This window comes from Bubalus kerabau, unplaced genomic scaffold (assembly GCF_029407905.1).
Source record: "Bubalus kerabau isolate K-KA32 ecotype Philippines breed swamp buffalo unplaced genomic scaffold, PCC_UOA_SB_1v2 scaffold_72, whole genome shotgun sequence".
NCBI classification, from domain to species: domain Eukaryota; kingdom Metazoa; phylum Chordata; class Mammalia; order Artiodactyla; family Bovidae; genus Bubalus; species Bubalus kerabau.
In genome coordinates, this window is record NW_026577926.1 from 271,215 (window position 1) to 296,883 (window position 25,669).

Here is a 25,669-nt window from a genome sequence, read left to right on the forward strand (position 1 = left end):
CCCGTCAACTCTGACATATTCCCGATGCCTGCTCCTTCATGGAAAATAACGCTAGAATCTAGGAATGTCTTTGCAAGGCTGGCAAAGGGCAGTCAGGAACCTCGACCCTGCCTCTGGAATATCTATCTTCTGAGCAGATCTGGAGGTCTCGTTCTGGAGAAGCTAACCCATTCCTTGCAAATATAGGCTTCCAAACACAGGCCGGTTGGCTGCCTCTTCTTGCCCGAAGGAGGCTTGCTTTTCCTGCCTCCTATGATCCCTGGTTCCCAGCATGGGGGGAAAGCAGATCTTGGAGATCTTTGCTCAGGGGTTGTTTCCATGGAGCTGGGGTTGTGCCCGGAGACCCACACGTACAGGGGAAGGCAAAACCACATGAACAAGTCTTTGCTCTCTAAGAGAGCTCTAGTGAACCTCAGTCTTTGACGAACGTTCTTGGCTCCTGTGGGCACACCTCTGTGTGTGAAACTGCGTACCCAACATGGCGGCAGAGAGCCTGATTCTCTCTGTGAAGGTTTAATGCTGTCGTTCAGAAAACAGCTTGAGAATCCATACAATTCTCGCTCTTACCTCTGAGAGAGTTCTCATTGCAGTAGCCCTTGGCAGTTTGTAGAAATCTGCACCTAAACCCTTCTCCAAGTAGGCCTGAGTCCCAGTTCGGAGGAACAAGCAATGGCGGAGCTGAGACCAGTATGGCACCAGTCAGTTTTCACACACTCTGGCAGCCTGCTCCTCCAGGGACAGTAAGGCTTCTTTTTCTCTGCAGGAGGCTCACTTGCCTTACTTCCTGTGAACAGCTTTTCCCAGCCTGGGCGAAAAGCTGTTCCTGGAGATCTTTCCTGAGGGGCTGTTTTCCCGGAGCTGGGGCGGACCTCGGGGACCCAACTCACAGGGGAAGGCGAAACCACATGGATAGGTGAGCACTCTGTAGGAGAGCTCTTGTGAACCTCATCTCTCAGGAACATTCTTGGCTCCTGTAGAGACACCACTGTGTGTGAAGCTACACACCCCCACATAGGGGCAAATGGAGCCTGATTCTCTCCGTGGGGTGCTGATGCTTGGTGGCAAAGAACCTTCTTGAGAATCCATCCGCTTACACTTCCCTCGCATTTACGGAGGTCTCATTGCTGTAGCCCTCGGCAGTTTGGAAAGAAGAAGACCCTTACCCTTCATAAAATAGGGCCTTGTCCTAGTTTGAATGGAAAGGCAATAGCTGAGCTGAGGCCAATAAGGCGCCAGTCAAGTCTGACATATTCCTGAAGCCTGCTTCTTCAGGAAGATAACGGTAGAATCTAGGAATGTCTTTGCAAGTCTGGCAAAGGGCAGTCAGGACCCTGCACACTGCCTCTGGAATTACCGACTTCTGAGCAGATCTGGAGGTCTCCTTTGGGAGAAGCTAACCCATTCTTCCAAATAGGGGCTTCCAAACGCAGGCCGCTTGGCTGCCTCTTGCTGTCTGAAGGAGACCTGCTTTTCCCGCCTCCTATGAACCCCACATCCCAGCCTCTGGGAAAAGCGGATCTTGAAGATCTTTTCTCAGGGTTTGTTTCCACGGAGCTGGGGCCGAGCCTGGAGCCCCAAACGCACAGGGGAAGAAAAACCACATGGACAAGTCTTTGCTCTCTAGGAGAGCTCTAGTGAACCTCACTCTGTCAGGAACGTTCTTGTTTCCTATGGAGACACCCCTGTCTGTGAAGCTGTGTACCGAACATGGAGACACAGAGTCTGATTCTATCTGTGCAGCTTTGAAGCTGTCGTTCAAACAACAGCTTGAAAATCCATACAATGCCCTTCCTTACCCGTGACACAGTTCTCATTGCTATACCCCTTGGCAGTATTTAGAAATCCATACACAAACCCTTCTCCTAGTAGGCCTGGGTCCTAGTTCGGAGGAACATGCAATGGCGGAGCTGAGGTCAGTAAGGCACCAGTCAGGTCTCACACACTCTTGCAGCCTGATCGTCCAGGGACAGTAAGGCCTGTTGTGCCCTGCAGGAGGCTCTCTTGCATTACCTCCTGTGAACTGCGTTTGCCAGCCTGGGGGAATAGCGGTCCCAGGAGATCTTTTCTCAGGGGCTCCTTTCCCTGAGCTGGGGCGGACCTCGGGGACCCAACTCACAGGGCAAGGCAAAACCATATGGACAGGTCTATGCTCTGTAGCAAACCTCTAGTGAACCTCATCTCTCAGGAACATTCTTGGCTCCTATAGAGACACCTCTGTGTGTGAAGCTGCGTAACTAACATAGGGGCACAGAGAGCCTGATTCTCTCTCTTCATTTTGACGCTGTCATTCAGAAAACAGCTTGAGAATCCACATAATGCTCTCCCTTACCGCTGAGAGAATTCTCACTGCTATAGCCCTTGGCACTTTGTAGAAATCCGCACCCAAACGCTTCTCCAAGTAGGCCTGGGTCCTAGCTCGGATGAACAGGCAATGGCGGAGCTGAGGCCAGTAAGGCAGCAGTCAGGTTTCACACACTCTGGCAGCCTGCTCCTCCAGGGACTGTAAGGCCTCTTTTTCTCTGCAGGAGATTCGCTTGCCTTACTTCCTGTGAACAGCGTTTCCCAGCCTCAGCGAAGCGGTTCCTGGAGATCTTTTCTCAGGCACAGTTTCCCCGGATGTGTGGCGGATCTCGGGGACCCAACTCACAGGGGAAGGCAAAACCACATGGACAGGTCTATGCTCTGTAGGAGAGGTTTAGTGAACCTAATCTCTCAGGAACATTCTTGGCTCCTATAGAGACAACTCTGTGTGTGAAGCTACACTCCCAACATTGGGGCACAGGGAGCTTGATTCTCTCCGTGGGGTGCTGATGCTTTGTAGTAAAGCACCTGCTTGAGAATCCATCCTCTTAGGCTTCCCTCGCCTTGATAGAGGTCTCATTGCTGTAGCCCTTGGCAGTTGGCAAAGAAGAAGACCCTTACCCTTCATAAAGTAGGCCCTTGTCCTAGTTTGAATGGAAAGGAAATAGCTGAGCTGAGGCCAATAAGGAGCCAGTCCCGTCTGACACATTCCCGATGCCTGCTCCTTCATGGAATATAACTCTAGAATCTAGGGATGTCTTTGCAAGGCTGGCAAAGGGCAGTCAGGAACCAGCACCCTGCCTCTGGAATTACCGACTTCTGAGCAGATCTGGAGGTTTCCTTTAGGAGAAGCTAACCCATTCCTTCCAAATAGAGGCTTCAAAACACAGGCAGGTTGGCTGCCTTTCGTGCCCGAAGGAGGCTTGCTTTTCTCTCCTCCTATGAACCCCAGTTCCCAGCCTCTGGGAAAAGTAGATCTTGAAGATATTTTCTCAGGGGTTGTTTCCACGGAGCTGGGGCCGAGCCCGGAGACCCAAAGCCACAGGGGAAGGCAAGACCACATGGAGACGTCTATGCTCTGCAGCAGACCTCTAGTGAACCTCATCTCTCAGGAGCATTCTTGGCTCCTATAGAGACACCTCTGTGTGTGAAGCTGCATACCTAACATAGGGGGACAGAGAGCCTGATTCTCTCTGTTCATTTTGATGCTGTCGTTCAGAAAACAGCTTGAGAATCCATACAATGCTCTCCCTTACCGCTGAGAGAATTCTCACTGCTATAGCCCTTGGCACTTTGTAGAAATCCGCACCCAAACGCTTCTCCAAGTAGGCCTGGGTCCTAGCTCGGATGAACAGGCAATGGCGGAGCTGAGGCCAGTAAGGCAGCAGTCAGGTTTCACACACTCTGGCAGCCTGCTCCTCCAGGGACACTAAGGCCTCTTTTTCTCTGCAGGAGATTCGCTTGCCTTACTTCCTGTGAACAGCGTTTCCCAGCCTCAGTGAAGCGGTTCCTGGAGATCTTTTCTCAGGCACAGTATCCCCGGATGTGTGGCGGACCTCGGGGACCCAACTCACAGGGGAAGGCAAAACCACATGGACAGGTCTATGCTCTGTAGGAGAGGTTTAGTGAACCTAATCTCTCAGGAACATTCTTGGCTCCTATAGAGACAACTCTGTGTGTGAAGCTACACTCCCAACATTGGGGCACAGGGAGCTTGATTCTCTCCGTGGGGTGCTGATGCTTTGTGGCAAAGCACCTGCTTGAGAATCCATCCTCTTAGGCTTCCCTCGCCTTGACAGAGGTCTCATTGCTGTAGCCCTTGGCAGTTGGCAAAGAAGAAGACCCTTACCCTTCATAAAGTAGGCCCTTGTCCTAGTTTGAATGGAAAGGCAATAGCTGAGCTGAGGCCAATAAGGAGCCAGTCCCGTCTGACACATTCCCGAAGCCTGCTCCTTCATGGAAAATAACTCTAGAACCTAGGAATGTCTTTGCAAGGCTAGCAAAGGGCAATCAGGAACCAGCACCCTGCCTCTGGAATTACCGACTTCTGAGCAGATCTGGAGGTCTCCTTTAGGAGAAGCTAACCCATTCCTTCCAAATAGAGGCTTCAAATCACAGGCAGGTTGGCTGCCTTTCGTTCCCGATGGAGGCGTGCTTTTCTCTCCTCCTACGAACCCCAGTTCCCAGACACTGGGAAAAGCAGATCTTGAAGATATTTTCTCAGGGGTTGTTTCCACGGAGCTGGGGGCGAGCCCGGAGACCCAAACGCACAGGAGAAGGCAAGACCACATGGACAAGTCTTTGCTCTTTAGTATAGCTCTAGTGAACCTCACTCTGTCAGGAACTTTCTTGATTCCTACGGAGACACACCTGTGTGTGAAGCTGCATGCCCAACATAGGGGCACAGAGAGCCTGATTCCCCCTGTGCAGCGCTGAGTCTGGGCGGCTAAGCAACAGCTGGGAATGCAGCCTGGGGCGCTTCCCTTCCCTCTGACAGAGCTCTCCTTCGGGACCTAAGCCCTCTGCAAGGAGGCATGGATCATAGGTGCAAAGGGAAGGGAAGAGCGGAGCTGAGGCCAGTGAGGCGCCCGCCAGTCACGTCTCCCCCACTTCCGCAGTCTGTTCCTTCCCCTGCGTGAAAGCTAGAAGCTGGGAAGGGCTTGGCGAGGCTCGCTCAGGCAGAGCAGCATCCCGACAGGGGCTCTGTCCTATCGCGCCTGGGCACAGATCTGCAGCTCCGCCGGTGTGAAGCTCATTCGGTCCTTTCCAATACAGGCTTGCAAGAACCCGCCAACGGCCTAACTCATCTCTCTCGCGTGCTGGGACTGGGCATCCAGGCCTGGGCACAAAGCACTGCCTGGAGCTCTTTGCTAAGGGGCTGGTTCCCCTACGCTGGGGCTGTGCTAGGGAGCCCAAACGCACAAGTCAAGGCCCCAAAACACATCCACACGTCTCTGCTCTGCAACAGAGCTCCAGGGAAGCCCAGTCTGGCAGGCGCTTTCTGGGCACAAACGGAGGAACACTCTGGCTGTGGAGCTCCCTCCCCAAGACTGGGGCACTAGGACCCTGATTCCCTCCGTTTAGCGCTGAGTCTGGGTTGCCTAGCAACAGCTTGGGAACGCAGCCTGGGGCACTTCCCTTCCCTCCGACAGAGCTCTCCTTGCGGTAGGCCTTGGTAGTTTGCATACAATAGGGCAATAAGCCCTCTGCAAGTTGGCCTGGCTCCTAGGTCCAAAGGGCAGGCCAGAGCGCAGCTGAGGCTGTCAGGCTCCAGACACATCTCCCACACTCCTACATCCTGCTCCTATCCGGGCGTGAACGCTAGAAATTGGTAAGGTACCGGGAGCGTGGCAGGGGCGGGGCGAAACAGGGCGGCGCGGGGCGGGTTTCCGGTCGGGAGGGGGTGGGAAGCGGTCCCAGTTGTGCTCTCCGGGGTCCCCACTGCGGCTGGAAATGTACCGGGAGCGAGGCAGGGGCGGGGCGAAACCGGGCGGCGCGGGGCCGTTTTCCGGTCGGGAGGGGGTGGGAAGCAGTCCCAGTAGTGCTCTCGGAAGTGGCCACTGCGGCTGGAAACGCGCCGGGACCGCACCGGGGCGGGGTAAACTCCGGCTGCGCGGGTGGAGATTACGATGGCTGTAGGTGGGGGTCGGTCCCAGTTGTGCTCCCGGGGGTCGCCACTGCGGCTAGGAACGCGCCGGGAGCGCGGCAGGGGCGGGGCGAACCCTGGCGCGAGGGGAGGGGGTCCGGTTGTGGCGGGGTTGCCTCTTGGCGGGGATGGGGAGGGCTTCCCAGTTGTGCTCTCAGGGGTCTCCACTGAGGCTGGGAACACCCATTTCGTCCGCTCCTGGGTCCCCAAGGATCGCCATCCCGTGGGTGCAGCGGAGGGCTGCGGACCACTGGTAAGGGCACTGGGACTGCGTGGAGCAGGGAACCACGTATTCCGCCGTCTGTTGGTACATTCTCGGAGCTCCCCAACCTGGCGGTCGCAGAAAGGCCTCGCCTTTGGGGTCAAGGCCTTTACCGCTCCACCCCTTTGCTGAAAAATCTCCGAGTCTGCGCGGGTTTCCCAAGCAGCCTAGTGTCCGCTAGAAGTCCAAGGGACAGGACCCTGAACTCTGGCCGGCTGGCCCAGCCCTGCTTCTGGCACTTTGTAGGCCAGCGGGCCCTTGAGCACCTACTGGGATGGGAAAGGGAAGGGTCCACGGATTGCACCCTAGAAACTTAGTAGGGTGCATGGATTTCAAACCCTGGTGGCCGCCCAGGCAGCAAAGAAGGGGGGAGGGTACCTTGCTGCACTTTCATGTCAGAATCTGTGGCTGTCCTGCTGCGTGGGCCTTTTCATGGGGACCCTGTGGAAGAAAAGTTTGGTGTTTTGGAACTGAATAATTAGAACGTGTAAAAAGTTTAAATTATGTGGTGGTGTAATTAAAACAAAACCAAGCTACAAGTGTTTTTCAAATGGAGTTCCTAATATTGAAGGCCTTTTTCCTTCCACTGTGGCATTTATCAAGAAGTGTGCGGGATATTTTTTTTTTTTTTAAGAAAAGTGTTTGAAGTGAGGGAAACAGGAAACCCAGAGGTGCCCCTGTAGTTTGGGGAAGGCCTAAGGAGGTCACTTGGAAATGCTGCTTGCTGTGGGGTGGGGCAGATTGGCTGTGCAGGCTTGTCCTTTGCATGCATGTTCTTGTGTGTGGAAACCCAGCTCGAGCCATCTCCTGATGTGTAAGCATTTCGCAGACAAACCTTGAGCTAAGCAATGCTTTTTTTTTCCTGAGGAAATGTTTGTCTTAAGTGATATAAATATCCTATGTATTTCCGCTAGACTCTGGCTTCAGGTCGGTTCCCCCAAAAGGCTCAGAAGCAACTTGAAAAAAACAGTATGTTTTCCTCCTAGCTTGTTCTCCTTATCTATATTAAGGAAATGATATATTTGCCTTGAATACTGCCTTTCTTCAAGATTCAGGTCTATCAAATTTTGGCCCGGGATGACTCACCTGCTGCCAATGTTATCTCAAGGCATATCGTGGGGGAGGGGCCTGCTGCAATTACCTGAGACAGTGCCTTTCTTTCCTTAGCTGACTGCTAGTGCCTGTAGAATACCTGGCTAGAACCCAGCAGGGTGTACATCCAGCCTCAAGACTAAGTCAGCAGCTTTCTCTATCTCTTTTATACTTTAATAACAATTGATGACACAAAAGCTCTGAGCGATCAAACCATATCGAATATTTATTTCAGATTGAAGATGCATTCCATGTGATTGCCATCTTAAGTCTTTCCATCATTATGGAATATCTGTCCATGTATTCAGGATAGTTTTCAGCCAGGGTGTATAATTTCCAGTGTGCCAGTCTTGTCATCATCGTTAATACATGGCAAAGTGTTGTATTCATGTTGACATTATTAAAAGGGAATTTTTTAAAATTCCTTTTCAGATTATTATCTGCTAATGTATACAGAGAAAACTGTGTAATCATTCGCTTTTATCAGTTTGGACAGCTTGATAGTTTCTTTCATTTCTTTCCTTTCTCATATTTAAGATTTTCCAGGCACATACATGTACTACCTCACCCCTAAACTCAGTCATGTGCTCAAAGACTTCTGTCCTTATTTTTTGCAACATTGAATTCGTTTGGACTATGCTGGGTCTCTGCTGCAAGATGGAAGTCGCTAGGACCTCTGGACTGCAGTCTGCCATCTCTTACTGACCTCTTGTTGACCTCTGCAGAATCCTGCTTGGAGGGAGCTTGTTAGTTCCTTGTTGCTTACCAGGACCTCCTGTGGTAAGTGTTTTCTCTTCTCTGTTGCCTGGTAAGGGTGGATGGTCATTGGCATCCCAAAGCTAGCTAGAAGTCAATTATTTAGGCAGGCTTGTGCATAGATATGGGAGAAGGCAATGGCACCCCACTCCAGTACTCTTGCGTGGAAAATCCCACGGACAGAGCAGCCTGGTAGGCTGCAGTCCATGGGGTCGCTAAGAGTCGGACACCACTGAGCGACTTCACGTTCATTTTCACTTTCATGCATGGGAGGAGGAAATGGCAACCCACTCCAGTGTTCTTGCCTAGAGAAACCCAGGGACTGCGGGACCTGGTGGGCTGCCATCTACGAGGTCGCACAGAGTCGGACACGACTGAAACGAATTAGCAGCGGCTGCGGCGGCGGCAGCAGCAGCAGTAGCAGAAGCAGTGCATCGATATCAAAAGGGTTGCGAACAGTCAGGTAGGATCACATATGTCACCGTGAAACACTACTTCTCCACTTAGCCAAAGCTAACCAAAGATTTCTGTTCTAGGTCAACCTAGAAGACATCACTTAAGAGGTAAAGAAACTGAAACTCCATTAGCAAAGGCAGTTCCACATCTCAAGAAAACTTCTGCTAGGCACAGAACCCTTTTCTGGGGGTCCACTTTCGCTACAACCTCCTTATCCCATTCTGTACCCATTCCTTTGCTTCTCCCATCCTGAAACTTCCACCTGTAAGACAGAACTACTTCGTTTTCCTTCCTCAAGTGTCAATGCATTCCACATACCTTCTTATAAAAACAAGTCATACATTTCACTTCAGCAACCAAGAACTGACTTTTATATTGGCGTTCGATATAGCGCACTCCCTTCCCCCACCCCCAAGAATAGAACAAAACAAAACACAACAATTGCTTTCTTACATTTAACATGTCAGGATGGTGCCAGACAAGATTCATGGAGAGTCAAAAATCTCTTTTGTTTCTGTGTAAAAGGGAGGTCCTTTCAGAACTTTCATTACTTTGGAAATGACCTAGCTATGAAATACACTGTCGTCACTTAGTTTAGCCCAAGGATAGAAACTCGGGGAACCAAAACACCTGGAGAAACGTTTTTCAGTTCAGTTCAGTTCAGTTGCTCAGACGTGTCTGACTCTTTGGGACCCGGTGGCCTGCAGGATGCCAGGCTTCCGAGTCCCTCAGCAACTCCAGGGGCTTGCTCAAACTCATGTCCATCGAGTCAGTGAAGCCATCCAAACATCTTATCCTATGTCCTCCCCTTCTCCTCTGCCTTCAATCAAGACTATGAGAGGCAGATATTTTGGAGTATAATTATTGTTAAGGGTTTGTCTAAAAGCTCATATCACATTTACATTTTTTACTTTTGTTGTTGTCGTTTCCAGGTACTTTCTTGCTGACAGGCTTGTGAGAGATATGACAATAGAGCAATTTTTACCTCAAAGGAAACCTAGGCACTATGAACATGTTGTGCTTAATGTTGTTGACTCTTAGACATGTCTATAGTGGAGGAGCAAAACCAAAAATACTAGATATTTCATATTGACTAGTTCCCAGTTCACGGGACTCGGACGTTCATTTAGGTCAATGTTTTCTTGTATTTCCAGCAGTTTGATTTGGAAGGGCTGCCTTGTCTTGAGACCATTGAAATCAGAACTCAGAACTTGAGCAATATTATCAAAAACCACAAGGCTCACACTGACACATACCTAAATCCAGAGAGACAGACAAGACATCTTCCAGTTTTCCGCCTGAGATTTAAAATATTTCTTTGAGCCGGTCTCCTGGGGAGTGGGGGATGGGGGTGGAGGTGGGGGTGGGGGTGGCAGCGAGGCAGGCTTGGGTAACAAGCTAATTGTTGGTCATTGCATATGCAAAGAACCAGCTTTCCCGGTTCCAAGGAAAAAAGTTTCCTTGGTAACCAACTTTGTCTGGTTCTATAGACTCTCATGGCCCTCCTAGGTCAGGTCACCTTGCCTTTCTGTAGTCCTCGTTTGATCCCTAAATCATAGACAGCTTGGATTGTCCCTGTGGGGTGGATGTATTGTCCTCGTGTTTGAACTGGCGGCAGTAGCCAGAGCCTCTCCTGGAACCGGGCGTGGGGGCGGGGCTCACCGGGAGCCCCCGGTGAAGGTGAGCAGCGCGCCGCGCCAGGAGTGGGGCGAACCCTGGCGGCGTGGGTCGGGGTTCCGGTCGGGAGGGGGTGGGGGGCGGTCTCAGTTGTGTTCTCCGGGGTCCCCACTGCGGCTGGGAAGGCAACGGGAGCGCGGCAGGGGCGGGGTCCGGTCTCGGCTGGGGTCGGCTCCTGGCGGGGGTGGGGGAGGGCTTCCCAGTTGTGCTCTCGGGGGTCGCCATTGCGGCTGGGCACGCCCATTTCGTGCGCTCCTGGGTCCCCAAGGATCGGCATCCAGTGGGCGCAGCGGAGGGGTGCGGACCACGGGTCAGGGCACTGGGACTGCGTGGAGCAGGGAACCACGTATTCCGCCCTCTGTTGGCACATTCTCGGAGCTCCCCCACCTGGCGGTCGCAGAAAGGCCTCGCCTTTGGGGTCAAGGCCTTTACCGCTCCACCCCTCTGCTGAAAAATCTCCGAGTCTGCGCGGGTTTCCCAAGCAGCCTAGGGTCCGCTGGAAGTCCAAGGGACAGAACCCTGAATCTTGGCTGGCTGGCCCAGCCCTGCTTCTGGCACTTTGTAGGCCAGCGGGCCCTGGAGCACCTGCTGGGATGGGAAAGGGAAGGGTCCACGAATTGCACCCTAGAAACTTAGTAGGGTGCATGGATTTCAAACCCTGGTGGCCGCCCAGGCAGCAAAGAAGGGGGGAGGGCATCTTGCTGCCCTTTCATGGCCGAATCTGTGGCTGTCCTGCTGCGTGGGCCTTTTCAAGGGGACCTTGTGCAATAAAAGTTTGGTATTTTGGAACTGAATGATTAGAACTTGTAACCAGTTTAAATTATGTGGTGGTGTAATTCCACACAAAACAAAACCAAACCAAGCTCCAAGTGTTTGGCACAGGGAGGTTTAAATATTGAAGGCCTGTTTTCCTTCCACTGTGGCATTCTATCAAGAAGTGTGCGGGATTTTTTTTTTTTTTTTTTAAAGAAAAGTGTTCGAAGTGAGGGAAACAGGAAACCCAGAGGTGCCCCTGTAGTTTGGGGAAGGCCTTAGGAGGTCACTTGGAAATGCTGCTGGCTGTGGGGGAGGGGGGCAGATGGGCTGTGCAGGCTTGTCCTTTGCATGCATGTTCTTGTGTGTGGAAACCCAACTCGGAGCCATCTCCTGATGTGTAAGCATTTCGCAGACAAACCTTGAGCTAAGCAATGCCTTTGTTCCTAAGGAAATGTTTGTCTTAAGCGATGTACATATCCTATGGATTTCCGCTGGACTCTGGCTTCAGGTCGGTTCCCCCAATAGGCTCAGAAACGACTTGAACAAAACAGTATGTTTTCCCCCTACCTTGTTCTCCTCATCTATGTTAAGGAAATGATATAGTTGCCTGGAATACTGCCTTTCTTCAAGATTCATGTCAATCAGTTTTTGGCCCCGGAGGACTCACCTGCTGCCAATGTGACCTCAAGGCATGTCGTGGGGGAGGGGCCTGGTGCCATTCCCTGAGACAGTGCCTTTCTTTCCTTAGCTGACTGCTAGTGCCTGTAGAATATCTGGCTAGAGCCCAGCAGGGCGTACACCCCGCCTCAAGTCTAAGTCAGCAGCTTTCTCTATCTCTTTTATACTTTAATAACAGTTGATGGCACAAAAGCTCTGAGCGATCAACTCATATCGAATCTTCATTTCAGATTGAAGATGCATTCCATGGGATTGCCATCCTAAGTCTTTCCATCGTTATGGAATATCTGTCCATGTATTCAGGATAGTTTTCAGCCAGGGTGTATAAGTTCCAGCGTGCCGGTCTTGTCATCGTCGTTACATCCATGGCAAAGTGTGGTATTCATGTTGACATTATTGAAAGGGAATTTTTTTAATTTCCTTTTCAGATTATTATCTGCTAATGTATACAGAGAACACTGTGTAATCATTCGTTTTTATCAGTTTGGACAGCTTGATAGTTGTCTTTAATTTCTTTCCTTTCTTATACTTTAGGATTTTCCGGGCACATACATGTACTGCCTCACCCCTAATCTCAGTCATGTGTGCAAAGAACTTCTGTCCTTTTATTTGTTTATTGATTTGTTGCAACATTGAATTCGTTTGGACTATGCTGGGTCTCTGCTGCAAGATGGAAGTCGCTAGGACCTCTGGACTGCAGTCTGCCATCTCTTCCTGACCTCTTGTTGACCTCTGCAGAATCCTGGTTGGTGGGAGCTTGTTAGTTCCTTGTTCCTTACCAGGACCTCCTGTGGTAAGTGTTTTCTCTTCTCTGTTGCCTGGTAAGGGTGGATGGTCATTGGCATCCCAAAGCTAGCTAGAAGTCAATTATTTAGGCAGGCTTGTGCATAGATATGGGAGAAGGCAATGGCACCCCACTCCAGTACTCTTGTGTGGAAAATCCCATGGACGGGGGAGCCTGGTAGGCTGCAGTCCATGGGGTCGCTAAGAGTTGGACACCACTGAGCGACTTCACGTTCACTTTTCACTTTCATGCATGGGAGGTGGAAATGGCAACCCACTCCAGTGTTCTTGCCTAGAGAACCCCAGGAACTGCGGGGCCTGGTGGGCTGCCGTCTACGGGGTCGCACAGAGTCGGACACGACTGAAACGACTTAGCGGCGGCGGCGGCGGCGGCAGCAGCAGCAGCAGCAGAAGCAGTGCATCGATATCAAAAGGGTTGAGAACAGTCAGGTAGGATCACATATGTCACCGTGAAACACTACTTCTCCACGTAGCCAAAGCTAACCAAAGATTTCTGTTCTAGGTCCACCTAGAAGAGATCACTTAGGAGGTAAAGAAACTGAAACTCCATTAGCAAAGGCAGTTCCACATCTCAAGAAAACTTGTGCTAGGCACAGAACTCTTTTCTGGGGGTCCACTTTCCCTACCACCTCCTTATCCCATTCTGTACCCATTCCTTTGCTTCTCCCATCCTGAAACTGCCACCTGTAAGACAGAACTACTTCGTTTTCCTTCCTCAAGTGCCATTGCATTCCACATACCTTCTTGTAATAACAAGTCATACATTTCCCTTCAGCAACCAAGAACTGACTTTTATACTGGCATTCGATATAGCGCGCCACCCCCCACCAACAAGAACAGAAGAGAACAAAACAAAACAATTGCTTTCTTACATTTAACATGTCAGGAAGGTGCCAGACACTATTCATGGAGAGTCAAAAATCTCTTTTGTTTCTGTGTAAAAGGGAGGTCCGTTCAAGTCGTGAGTGTTTCAGAACTTTCATTTCTTTGGAAATGACCTAGCTATGAAATACACTGTCGTCACTTAGTTTAGCACAAGGATAGAAACTCGGGGAACCAAAACACCTGGAGAAACGTTTTTCAGTTCAGTTCAGTTCAGTTGCTCAGTCGTGTCTGACTCTTTGGGACCCGGTGGCCTGCAGGATGCCAGGCTTCCGTGTCCGTCACCAAGTCCAGGGGCTTGCTCAAACTCATCTCCATCAGGTCAGTGATGCCATCCAACCATTTTGTCCTCTGTCGTCCCCTTCTCCTCTGCCTTCAGTCAAGACTATGAGAGGCAGATATTTTAGAGTATAATCATTGTTAAGAGTTTGTCTAAAAGCTCCTATCACATTTACGTTTTTTTCTTTTGATGTTGTCGTTTCCAGGTCCTTTCTTGCTGACAGGCTTGTGACAGATATAACAATAGAGCAATTTTTACCTCAAAGGAAACCTAGGCACTATGAACATGTTGTGCTTAATGTTGTTGACTCTTAGACATGTCTATAGTGGAGGAGCAAAACCAAAAATACTAGATATTTCATATTGACTAGTTCCCAGTTCACGGGACTCTGACGTTCATTTAGGTCAATGTTTTCTTGTATTTCCAGCAGTTTGATTTGGAAGCGCTGCCTTGTCTTGAGACCATTGAAATCAGAACTCAGAACTTGAGCAATATTATCAAAAACCACAAGGCTCACACTGACACATACCTAAATCCAGAGAGACAGACAAGACATCTTCCAGTTTTCCGCCTGAGATTTAAAATATTTCTTTGAGCCGGTCTCCTGGGGAGTGGGGGATGGGGGTGGGGGTGGGGGTGGGGTGGCAGCGAGGCAGGCTTGGGTAACAAGCTAATTGTTGGTCATTGCATATGCAAAGAACCAGCTTTCCCGGTTCCAAGGAAAAAAGTTTCCTTGGTAACCAACTTTGTCTGGTTCTATAGACTCTCATGGCCCTCCTAGGTCAGGTCACCTTGCCTTTCTGTAGTCCTCGTTTGATCCCTAAATCATAGACAGCTTGGATTGTCCCTGTGGGGTGGATGTATTGTCCTCGTGTTTGAACTGGCGGCAGTAGCCAGAGCCTCTCCTGGAACCGGGCGTGGGGGCGGGGCTCACCGGGAGCCCCCGGTGAAGGTGAGCAGCGCGCCGCGCCAGGAGTGGGGCGAACCCTGGCGGCGTGGGTCGGGGTTCCGGTCGGGAGGGGGTGGGGGGCGGTCTCAGTTGTGTTCTCCGGGGTCCCCACTGCGGCTGGGAAGGCAACGGGAGCGCGGCAGGGGCGGGGTCCGGTCTCGGCTGGGGTCGGCTCCTGGCGGGGGTGGGGGAGGGCTTCCCAGTTGTGCTCTCGGGGGTCGCCATTGCGGCTGGGCACGCCCATTTCGTGCGCTCCTGGGTCCCCAAGGATCGGCATCCAGTGGGCGCAGCGGAGGGGTGCGGACCACGGGTCAGGGCACTGGGACTGCGTGGAGCAGGGAACCACGTATTCCGCCCTCTGTTGGCACATTCTCGGAGCTCCCCCACCTGGCGGTCGCAGAAAGGCCTCGCCTTTGGGGTCAAGGCCTTTACCGCTCCAGCCCTCTGCTGAAAAATCTCCGAGTCTGCGCGGGTTTCCCAAGCAGCCTAGGGTCCGCTGGAAGTCCAAGGGACAGAACCCTGAATCTTGGCTGGCTGGCCCAGCCCTGCTTCTGGCACTTTGTAGGCCAGCGGGCCCTGGAGCACCTGCTGGGATGGGAAAGGGAAGGGTCCACGAATTGCACCCTAGAAACTTAGTAGGGTGCATGGATTTCAAACCCTGGTGGCCGCCCAGGCAGCAAAGAAGGGGGGAGGGCATCTTGCTGCCCTTTCATGGCCGAATCTGTGGCTGTCCTGCTGCGTGGGCCTTTTCAAGGGGACCTTGTGCAATAAAAGTTTGGTATTTTGGAACTGAATGATTAGAACTTGTAACCAGTTTAAATTATGTGGTGGTGTAATTCAACACAAAACAAAACCAAACCAAGCTCCAAGTGTTTGGCACAGGGAGGTTTAAATATTGAAGGCCTGTTTTCCTTCCACTGTGGCATTCTATCAAGAAGTGTGCGGGATTTTTTTTTTTTTTTTAAAGAAAAGTGTTCGAAGTGAGGGAAACAGGAAACCCAGAGGTGCCCCTGTAGTTTGGGGAAGGCCTTAGGAGGTCACTTGGAAATGCTGCTGGCTGTGGGGAAGGGGGGCAGATGGGCTGTGCAGGCTTGTCCTTTGCATGCATGTTCTTGTGTGTGGAGACCCAACTCGGAGCCATCTCCTGATGTGTAAGCATTTCGCAGACAAACCTTGAGCTAAGCAATGCCTTTGTTCCTAAGGAAATGTTTGTCTTAAGCGATGTACATATCCTATGGATTTCCGCTGGACTCTGGCTTCAGGTCGGTTCCCCCAATAGGCTCAGAAACGACTTGAACAAAACAGTATGTTTTCCCCCTACCTTGTTCTCCTCATCTATGTTAAGGAAATGATATAGTTGCCTGGAATACTGCCTTTCTTCAAGATTCATGTCAATCAGTTTTTGGCCCCGGAGGACTCACCTGCTGCCAATGTGACCTCAAGGCATGTCGTGGGGGAGGGGCCTGGTGCCATTCCCTGAGACAGTGCCTTTCTTTCCTGAGCTGACTGCTAGTGCCTGTAGAATATCTGGCTAGAGCCCAGCAGGGCGTACACCCCGCCTCAAGTCTAAGTCAGCAGCTTTCTCTATCTCTTTTATACTTTAATAACAGTTGATGGCACAAAAGCTCTGAGCGATCAACTCATATCGAATCTTCATTTCAGATTGAAGATGCATTCCATGGGATTGCCATCCTAAGTCTTTCCATCGTTATGGAATATCTGTCCATGTATTCAGGATAGTTTTCAGCCAGGGTGTATAAGTTCCAGCGTGCCGGTCTTGTCATCGTCATTACATCCATGGCAAAGTGTGGTATTCATGTTGACATTATTGAAAGGGAATTTTTTTAATTTCCTTTTCAGATTATTATCTGCTAATGTATACAGAGAACACTGTGTAATCATTCGTTTTTATCAGTTTGGACAGCTTGATAGTTGTCTTTAATTTCTTTCCTTTCTTATACTTTAGGATTTTCCGGGCACATACATGTACTGCCTCACCCCTAATCTCAGTCATGTGTGCAAAGAACTTCTGTCCTTTTATTTGTTTATTGATTTTTTGCAACATTGAATTCGTTTGGATTAGGCTGGGTCTCTGCTGCAAGATGGAAGTCGCTAGGACCTCTGGACTGCAGTCTGCCATCTCTTACTGACCTCTTGTTGACCTCTGCAGAATCCTGGTTGGTGGGAGCTTGTTAGTTCCTTGTTCCTTACCAGGACCTCCTGTGGTAAGTGTTTTCTCTTCTCTGTTGCCTGGTAAGGGTGGATGGTCATTGGCATCCCAAAGCTAGCTAGAAGTCAATTATTTAGGCAGGCTTGTGCATAGATATGGGAGAAGGCAATGGCACCCCACTCCAGTACTCTTGCGTGGAAAATCCCATGGACGGGGGAGCCTGGTAGGCTGCAGTCCATGGGGTCGCTAAGAGTCGGACACCACTGAGCGACTTCACGTTCATTTTCACTTTCATGCATGGGAGGAGGAAATGGCAACCCACTCCAGTGTTCTTTCCTAGAGAACCCCAGGAACTGCGGGGCCTGGTGGGCTGCCGTCTACGGGGTCGCACAGAGTCGGACACGACTGAAACGCCTTAGCGGCGGCGGCGGCGGCGGCAGCAGCAGCAGCAGCAGAAGCAGTGCATCGATATCAAAAGGGTTGAGAACAGTCAGGTAGGATCACATATGTCACCGTGAAACACTACTTCTCCACGTAGCCAAAGCTAACCAAAGATTTCTGTTCTAGGTCCACCTAGAAGAGATCACTTAAGAGGTAAAGAAACTGAAACTCCATTAGCAAAGGCAGTTCCACATCTCAAGAAAACTTGTGCTAGGCACAGAACTCTTTTCTGGGGGTCCACTTTCCCTACCACCTCCTTATCCCATTCTGTACCCATTCCTTTGCTTCTCCCATCCTGAAACTGCCACCTGTAAGACAGAACTACTTCGTTTTCCTTCCTCAAGTGCCATTGCATTCCACATACCTTCTTGTAATAACAAGTCATACATTTCCCTTCAGCAACCAAGAACTGACTTTTATACTGGCATTCGATATAGCGCGCCACCCCCCACCAACAAGAACAGAAGAGAACAAAACAAAACAATTGCTTTCTTACATTTAACATGTCAGGAAGGTGCCAGACACTATTCATGGAGAGTCAAAAATCTCTTTTGTTTCTGTGTAAAAGGGAGGTCCGTTCAAGTCGTGAGTGTTTCAGAACTTTCATTTCTTTGGAAATGACCTAGCTATGAAATACACTGTCGTCACTTAGTTTAGCACAAGGATAGAAACTCGGGGAACCAAAACACCTGGAGAAACGTTTTTCAGTTCAGTTCAGTTCAGTTGCTCAGTCGTGTCTGACTCTTTGGGACCCGGTGGCCTGCAGGATGCCAGGCTTCCGTGTCCGTCACCAACTCCAGGGGCTTGCTCAAACTCATCTCCATCAGGTCAGTGATGCCATCCAACCATTTTATCCTCTGTCGTCCCCTTCTCCTCTGCCTTCAGTCAAGACTATGAGAGGCAGATATTTTAGAGTATAATCATTGTTAAGAGTTTGTCTAAAAGCTCATATCACATTTACGTTTTTTTCTTTTGATGTTGTCGTTTCCAGGTCCTTTCTTGCTGACAGGCTTGTGACAGATATAACAATAGAGCAATTTTTACCTCAAAGGAAACCTAGGCACTATGAACATGTTGTGCTTAATGTTGTTGACTCTTAGACATGTCTATAGTGGAGGAGCAAAACCAAAAATACTAGATATTTCATATTGACTAGTACCCAGTTCACGGGACTCTGACGTTCATTTAGGTCAATGTTTTCTTGTATTTCCAGCAGTTTGATTTGGAAGCGCTGCCTTGTCTTGAGACCATTGAAATCAGAACTCAGAACTTGAGCAATATTATCAAAAACCACAAGGCTCACACTGACACATACCTAAATCCAGAGAGACAGACAAGACATCTTCCAGTGTTCCGCCTGAGATTTAAAATATTTCTTTGAGCCGGTCTCCTGGGGAGTGGGGGATGGGGGTGGGGGTGGGGGTGGCAGCGAGGCAGGCTTGGGTAACAAGCTAATTGTTGGTCATTGCATATGCAAAGAACCAGCTTTCCCGGTTCCAAGGAAAAAAGTTTCCTTGGTAACCAACTTTGTCTGGTTCTATAGACTCTCATGGCCCTCCTAGGTCAGGTCACCTTGCCTTTCTGTAGTCCTCGTTTGATCCCTAAATCATAGACAGCTTGGATTGTCCCTGTGGGGTGGATGTATTGTCCTCGTGTTTGAACTGGCGGCAGTAGCCAGAGCCTCTCCTGGAACCGGGCGTGGGAGCGGGGCTCACCGGGAGCCCCCGGTGAAGGTGAGCAGCGCGCCGCGCCAGGAGTGGGGCGAACCCTGGCGGCGTGGGTCGGGGTTCCGGTCGGGAGGGGGTGGGGGGCGGTCTCAGTTGTGTTCTCCGGGGTCCCCACTGCGGCTGGGAAGGCAACGGGAGCGCGGCAGGGGCGGGGCGAACCCGGGCGGCGCGGGGCGGGGTCCGGTCTCCGCTGGGGTCGGCTCCTGGCGGGGGTGGGGGAGGGCTTCCCACTTGTGCTCTCGGGGGTCGCCATTGCGGCTGGGCACGCCCATTTCGTGCGCTCCTGGGTCCCCAAGGATCGGCATCCAGTGGGCGCAGCGGAGGGGTGCGGACCACGGGTCAGGGCACTGGGACTGCGTGGAGCAGGGAACCACGTATTCCGCCCTCTGTTGGCACATTCTCGGGGCTCCCCCACCTGGCGGTGGCAGAAAGGCCTCGCCTTTGGGGTCAAGGCCTTTACCGCTCCACCCCTCTGCTGAAAAGTCTCCGAGTCTGCGCGGGTTTCCCAAGCAGCCTAGGGTCCGCTGGAAGTCCAAGGGACAGAACCCTGAATCTTGGCTGGCTGGCCCAGCCCTGCTTCTGGCACTTTGTAGGCCAGCGGGCCCTGGAGCACCTGCTGGGATGGGAAAGGGAAGGGTCCACGAATTGCACCCTAGAAACTTAGTAGGGTGCATGGATTTCAAACCCTGGTGGCCGCCCAGGCAGCAAAGAAGGGGGGAGGGCATCTTGCTGCCCTTTCATGGCCGAATCTGTGGCTGTCCTGCTGCGTGGGCCTTTTCAAGGGGACCTTGTGCAATAAAAGTTTGGTATTTTGGAACTGAATGATTAGAACTTGTAACCAGTTTAAATTATGTGGTGGTGTAATTCAACACAAAACAAAACCAAACCAAGCTCCAAGTGTTTGGCACAGGGAGGTTTAAATATTGAAGGCCTGTTTTCCTTCCACTGTGGCATTCTATCAAGAAGTGTGCGGGATTTTTTTTTTTTTTTAAAGAAAAGTGTTCGAAGTGAGGGAAACAGGAAACCCAGAGGTGCCCCTGTAGTTTGGGGAAGGCCTTAGGAGGTCACTTGGAAATGCTGCTGGCTGTGGGGAAGGGGGGCAGATGGGCTGTGCAGGCTTGTCCTTTGCATGCATGTTCTTGTGTGTGGAGACCCAACTCGGAGCCATCTCCTGATGTGTAAGCATTTCGCAGACAAACCTTGAGCTAAGCAATGCCTTTGTTCCTAAGGAAATGTTTGTCTTAAGCGATGTACATATCCTATGGATTTCCGCTGGACTCTGGCTTCAGGTCGGTTCCCCCAATAGGCTCAGAAACGACTTGAACAAAACAGTATGTTTTCCCCCTACCTTGTTCTCCTCATCTATGTTAAGGAAATGATATAGTTGCCTGGAATACTGCCTTTCTTCAAGATTCATGTCAATCAGTTTTTGGCCCCGGAGGACTCACCTGCTGCCAATGTGACCTCAAGGCATGTCGTGGGGGAGGGGCCTGGTGCCATTCCCTGAGACAGTGCCTTTCTTTCCTTAGCTGACTGCTAGTGCCTGTAGAATATCTGGCTAGAGCCCAGCAGGGCGTACACCCCGCCTCAAGTCTAAGTCAGCAGCTTTCTCTATCTCTTTTATACTTTAATAACAGTTGATGGCACAAAAGCTCTGAGCGATCAACTCATATCGAATCTTCATTTCAGATTGAAGATGCATTCCATGGGATTGCCATCCTAAGTCTTTCCATCGTTATGGAATATCTGTCCATGTATTCAGGATAGTTTTCAGCCAGGGTGTATAAGTTCCAGCGTGCCGGTCTTGTCATCGTCATTACATCCATGGCAAAGTGTGGTATTCATGTTGACATTATTGAAAGGGAATTTTTTTAATTTCCTTTTCAGATTATTATCTGCTAATGTATACAGAGAACACTGTGTAATCATTCGTTTTTATCAGTTTGGACAGCTTGATAGTTGTCTTTAATTTCTTTCCTTTCTTATACTTTAGGATTTTCCGGGCACATACATGTACTGCCTCACCCCTAATCTCAGTCATGTGTGCAAAGAACTTCTGTCCTTTTATTTGTTTATTGATTTTTTGCAACATTGAATTCGTTTGGATTAGGCTGGGTCTCTGCTGCAAGATGGAAGTCGCTAGGACCTCTGGACTGCAGTCTGCCATCTCTTACTGACCTCTTGTTGACCTCTGCAGAATCCTGGTTGGTGGGAGCTTGTTAGTTCCTTGTTCCTTACCAGGACCTCCTGTGGTAAGTGTTTTCTCTTCTCTGTTGCCTGGTAAGGGTGGATGGTCATTGGCATCCCAAAGCTAGCTAGAAGTCAATTATTTAGGCAGGCTTGTGCATAGATATGGGAGAAGGCAATGGCACCCCACTCCAGTACTCTTGTGTGGAAAATCCCATGGACGGGGGAGCCTGGTAGGCTGCAGTCCATGGGGTCGCTAAGAGTTGGACACCACTGAGCGACTTCACGTTCACTTTTCACTTTCATGCATGGGAGGAGGAAATGGCAACCCACTCCAGTGTTCTTGCCTAGAGAACCCCAAGAACTGCGGGGCCTGGTGGGCTGCCGTCTACGGGGTCGCACAGAGTCGGACACGACTGAAACGACTTAGCGGCGGCGGCGGCGGCGGCGGCAGCAGCAGCAGCAGCAGCAGAAGCAGTGCATCGATATCAAAAGGGTTGAGAACAGTCAGGTAGGATCACATATGTCACCGTGAAACACTACTTCTCCACGTAGCCAAAGCTAACCAAAGATTTCTGTTCTAGGTCCACCTAGAAGAGATCACTTAGGAGGTAAAGAAACTGAAACTCCATTAGCAAAGGCAGTTCCACATCTCAAGAAAACTTGTGCTAGGCACAGAACTCTTTTCTGGGGGTCCACTTTCCCTACCACCTCCTTATCCCATTCTGTACCCATTCCTTTGCTTCTGCCATCCTGAAACTGCCACCTGTAAGACAGAACTACTTCGTTTTCCTTCCTCAAGTGCCATTGCATTCCACATACCTTCTTGTAATAACAAGTCATACATTTCCCTTCAGCAACCAAGAACTGACTTTTATACTGGCATTCGATATAGCGCGCCACCCCCCACCAACAAGAACAGAAGAGAACAAAACAAAACAATTGCTTTCTTACATTTAACATGTCAGGAAGGTGCCAGACACTATTCATGGAGAGTCAAAAATCTCTTTTGTTTCTGTGTAAAAGGGAGGTCCGTTCAAGTCGTGAGTGTTTCAGAACTTTCATTTCTTTGGAAATGACCTAGCTATGAAATACACTGTCGTCACTTAGTTTAGCACAAGGATAGAAACTCGGGGAACCAAAACACCTGGAGAAACGTTTTTCAGTTCAGTTCAGTTCAGTTGCTCAGTCGTGTCTGTCTCTTTGGGACCCGGTGGCCTGCAGGATGCCAGGCTTCCGTGTCCGTCACCAACTCCAGGGGCTTGCTCAAACTCATCTCCATCAGGTCAGTGATGCCATCCAACCATTTTGTCCTCTGTCGTCCCCTTCTCCTCTGCCTTCAGTCAAGACTATGAGAGGCAGATATTTTAGAGTATAATCATTGTTAAGAGTTTGTCTAAAAGCTCATATCACATTTACGTTTTTTTCTTTTGATGTTGTCGTTTCCAGGTCCTTTCTTGCTGACAGGCTTGTGACAGATATAACAATAGAGCAATTTTTACCTCAAAGGAAACCTAGGCACTATGAACATGTTGTGCTTAATGTTGTTGACTCTTAGACATGTCTATAGTGGAGGAGCAAAACCAAAAATACTAGATATTTCATATTGACTAGTTCCCAGTTCACGGGACTCTGACGTTCATTTAGGTCAATGTTTTCTTGTATTTCCAGCAGTTTGATTTGGAAGCGCTGCCTTGTCTTGAGACCATTGAAATCAGAACTCAGAACTTGAGCAATATTATCAAAAACCACAAGGCTCACACTGACACATACCTAAATCCAGAGAGACAGACAAGACATCTTCCAGTTTTCCGCCTGAGATTTAAAATATTTCTTTGAGCCGGTCTCCTGGGGAGTGGGGGATGGGGGTGGGGGTGGGGGTGGGGTGGCAGCGAGGCAGGCTTGGGTAACAAGCTAATTGTTGGTCATTGCATATGCAAAGAACCAGCTTTCCCGGTTCCAAGGAAAAAAGTTTCCTTGGTAACCAACTTTGTCTGGTTCTATAGACTCTCATGGCCCTCCTAGGTCAGGTCACCTTGCCTTTCTGTAGTCCTCGTTTGATCCCTAAATCATAGACAGCTTGGATTGTCCCTGTGGGGTGGATATATTGTCCTCGTGTTTGAACTGGCGGCAGTAGCCAGAGCCTCTCCTGGAACCGGGCGTGGGGGCGGGGCTCACCGGGAGCCCCCGGTGAAGGTGAGCAGCGCGCCGCGCCAGGAGTGGGGCGAACCCTGGCGGCGTGGGTCGGGGTTCCGGTCGGGAGGGGGTGGGGGGCGGTCTCAGTTGTGTTCTCCGGGGTCCCCACTGCGGCTGGGAAGGCAACGGGAGCGCGGCAGGGGCGGGGTCCGGTCTCGGCTGGGGTCGGCTCCTGGCGGGGGTGGGGGAGGGCTTCCCAGTTGTGCTCTCGGGGGTCGCCATTGCGGCTGGGCACGCCCATTTCGTGCGCTCCTGGGTCCCCAAGGATCGGCATCCAGTGGGCGCAGCGGAGGGGTGCGGACCACGGGTCAGGGCACTGGGACTGCGTGGAGCAGGGAACCACGTATTCCGCCCTCTGTTGGCACATTCTCGGAGCTCCCCCACCTGGCGGTCGCAGAAAGGCCTCGCCTTTGGGGTCAAGGCCTTTACCGCTCCAGCCCTCTGCTGAAAAATCTCCGAGTCTGCGCGGGTTTCCCAAGCAGCCTAGGGTCCGCTGGAAGTCCAAGGGACAGAACCCTGAATCTTGGCTGGCTGGCCCAGCCCTGCTTCTGGCACTTTGTAGGCCAGCGGGCCCTGGAGCACCTGCTGGGATGGGAAAGGGAAGGGTCCACGAATTGCACCCTAGAAGCATGGATTTCAAACCCTGGTGGCCGCCCAGGCAGCAAAGAAGGGGGGAGGGCATCTTGCTGCCCTTTCATGGCCGAATCTGTGGCTGTCCTGCTGCGTGGGCCTTTTCAAGGGGACCTTGTGCAATAAAAGTTTGGTATTTTGGAACTGAATGATTAGAACTTGTAACAAGTTTAAATTATGTGGTGGTGTAATTCAACACAAAACAAAACCAAACCAAGCTCCAAGTGTTTGGCACAGGGAGGTTTAAATATTGAAGGCCTGTTTTCCTTCCACTGTGGCATTCTATCAAGAAGTGTGCGGGATTTTTTTTTTTTTTTTAAAGAAAAGTGTTCGAAGTGAGGGAAACAGGAAACCCAGAGGTGCCCCTGTAGTTTGGGGAAGGCCTTAGGAGGTCACTTGGAAATGCTGCTGGCTGTGGGGGAGGGGGGCAGATGGGCTGTGCAGGCTTGTCCTTTGCATGCATGTTCTTGTGTGTGGAAACCCAACTCGGAGCCATCTCCTGATGTGTAAGCATTTCGCAGACAAACCTTGAGCTAAGCAATGCCTTTGTTCCTAAGGAAATGTTTGTCTTAAGCGATGTACATATCCTATGGATTTCCGCTGGACTCTGGCTTCAGGTCGGTTCCCCCAATAGGCTCAGAAACGACTTGAACAAAACAGTATGTTTTCCCCCTACCTTGTTCTCCTCATCTATGTTAAGGAAATGATATAGTTGCCTGGAATACTGCCTTTCTTCAAGATTCATGTCAATCAGTTTTTGGCCCCGGAGGACTCACCTGCTGCCAATGTGACCTCAAGGCATGTCGTGGGGGAGGGGCCTGGTGCCATTCCCTGAGACAGTGCCTTTCTTTCCTGAGCTGACTGCTAGTGCCTGTAGAATATCTGGCTAGAGCCCAGCAGGGCGTACACCCCGCCTCAAGTCTAAGTCAGCAGCTTCCTCTATCTCTTTTATACTTTAATAACAGTTGATGGCACAAAAGCTCTGAGCGATCAACTCATATCGAATCTTCATTTCAGATTGAAGATGCATTCCATGGGATTGCCATCCTAAGTCTTTCCATCGTTATGGAATATCTGTCCATGTATTCAGGATAGTTTTCAGCCAGGGTGTATAAGTTCCAGCGTGCCGGTCTTGTCATCGTCATTACATCCATGGCAAAGTGTGGTATTCATGTTGACATTATTGAAAGGGAATTTTTTTAATTTCCTTTTCAGATTATTATCTGCTAATGTATACAGAGAACACTGTGTAATCATTCGTTTTTATCAGTTTGGACAGCTTGATAGTTGTCTTTAATTTCTTTCCTTTCTTATACTTTAGGATTTTCCGGGCACATACATGTACTGCCTCACCCCTAATCTCAGTCATGTGTGCAAAGAACTTCTGTCCTTTTATTTGTTTATTGATTTTTTGCAACATTGAATTCGTTTGGATTAGGCTGGGTCTCTGCTGCAAGATGGAAGTCGCTAGGACCTCTGGACTGCAGTCTGCCATCTCTTACTGACCTCTTGTTGACCTCTGCAGAATCCTGGTTGGTGGGAGCTTGTTAGTTCCTTGTTCCTTACCAGGACCTCCTGTGGTAAGTGTTTTCTCTTCTCTGTTGCCTGGTAAGGGTGGATGGTCATTGGCATCCCAAAGCTAGCTAGAAGTCAATTATTTAGGCAGGCTTGTGCATAGATATGGGAGAAGGCAATGGCACCCCACTCCAGTACTCTTGCGTGGAAAATCCCATGGACGGGGGAGCCTGGTAGGCTGCAGTCCATGGGGTCGCTAAGAGT

General features: G+C 50.4%; 1 protein-coding gene across 6 annotated transcripts in view; it reads left to right on the top strand.

Moving 5' to 3' along the window:
• Positions 1-5,287: 5,287 nt before the first annotated feature.
• The window catches only part of LOC129641115 (uncharacterized), a 94,605-nt gene continuing 74,223 nt past the window's right edge, over positions 5,288-25,669 (top strand). Inside the window, exon 1 of one of the 6 annotated variants that reach the window (XR_008709081.1) lies at positions 5,288-5,632. The gene's annotated coding sequence lies outside the window, so the exon portion shown is untranslated. Of the gene's footprint in view, positions 5,633-5,796; positions 5,941-25,669 lie in introns of those variants that run through there. The other 5 variants (XR_008709066.1, XR_008709083.1, XR_008709084.1 and 2 more) reach the window with 5 other exon arrangements.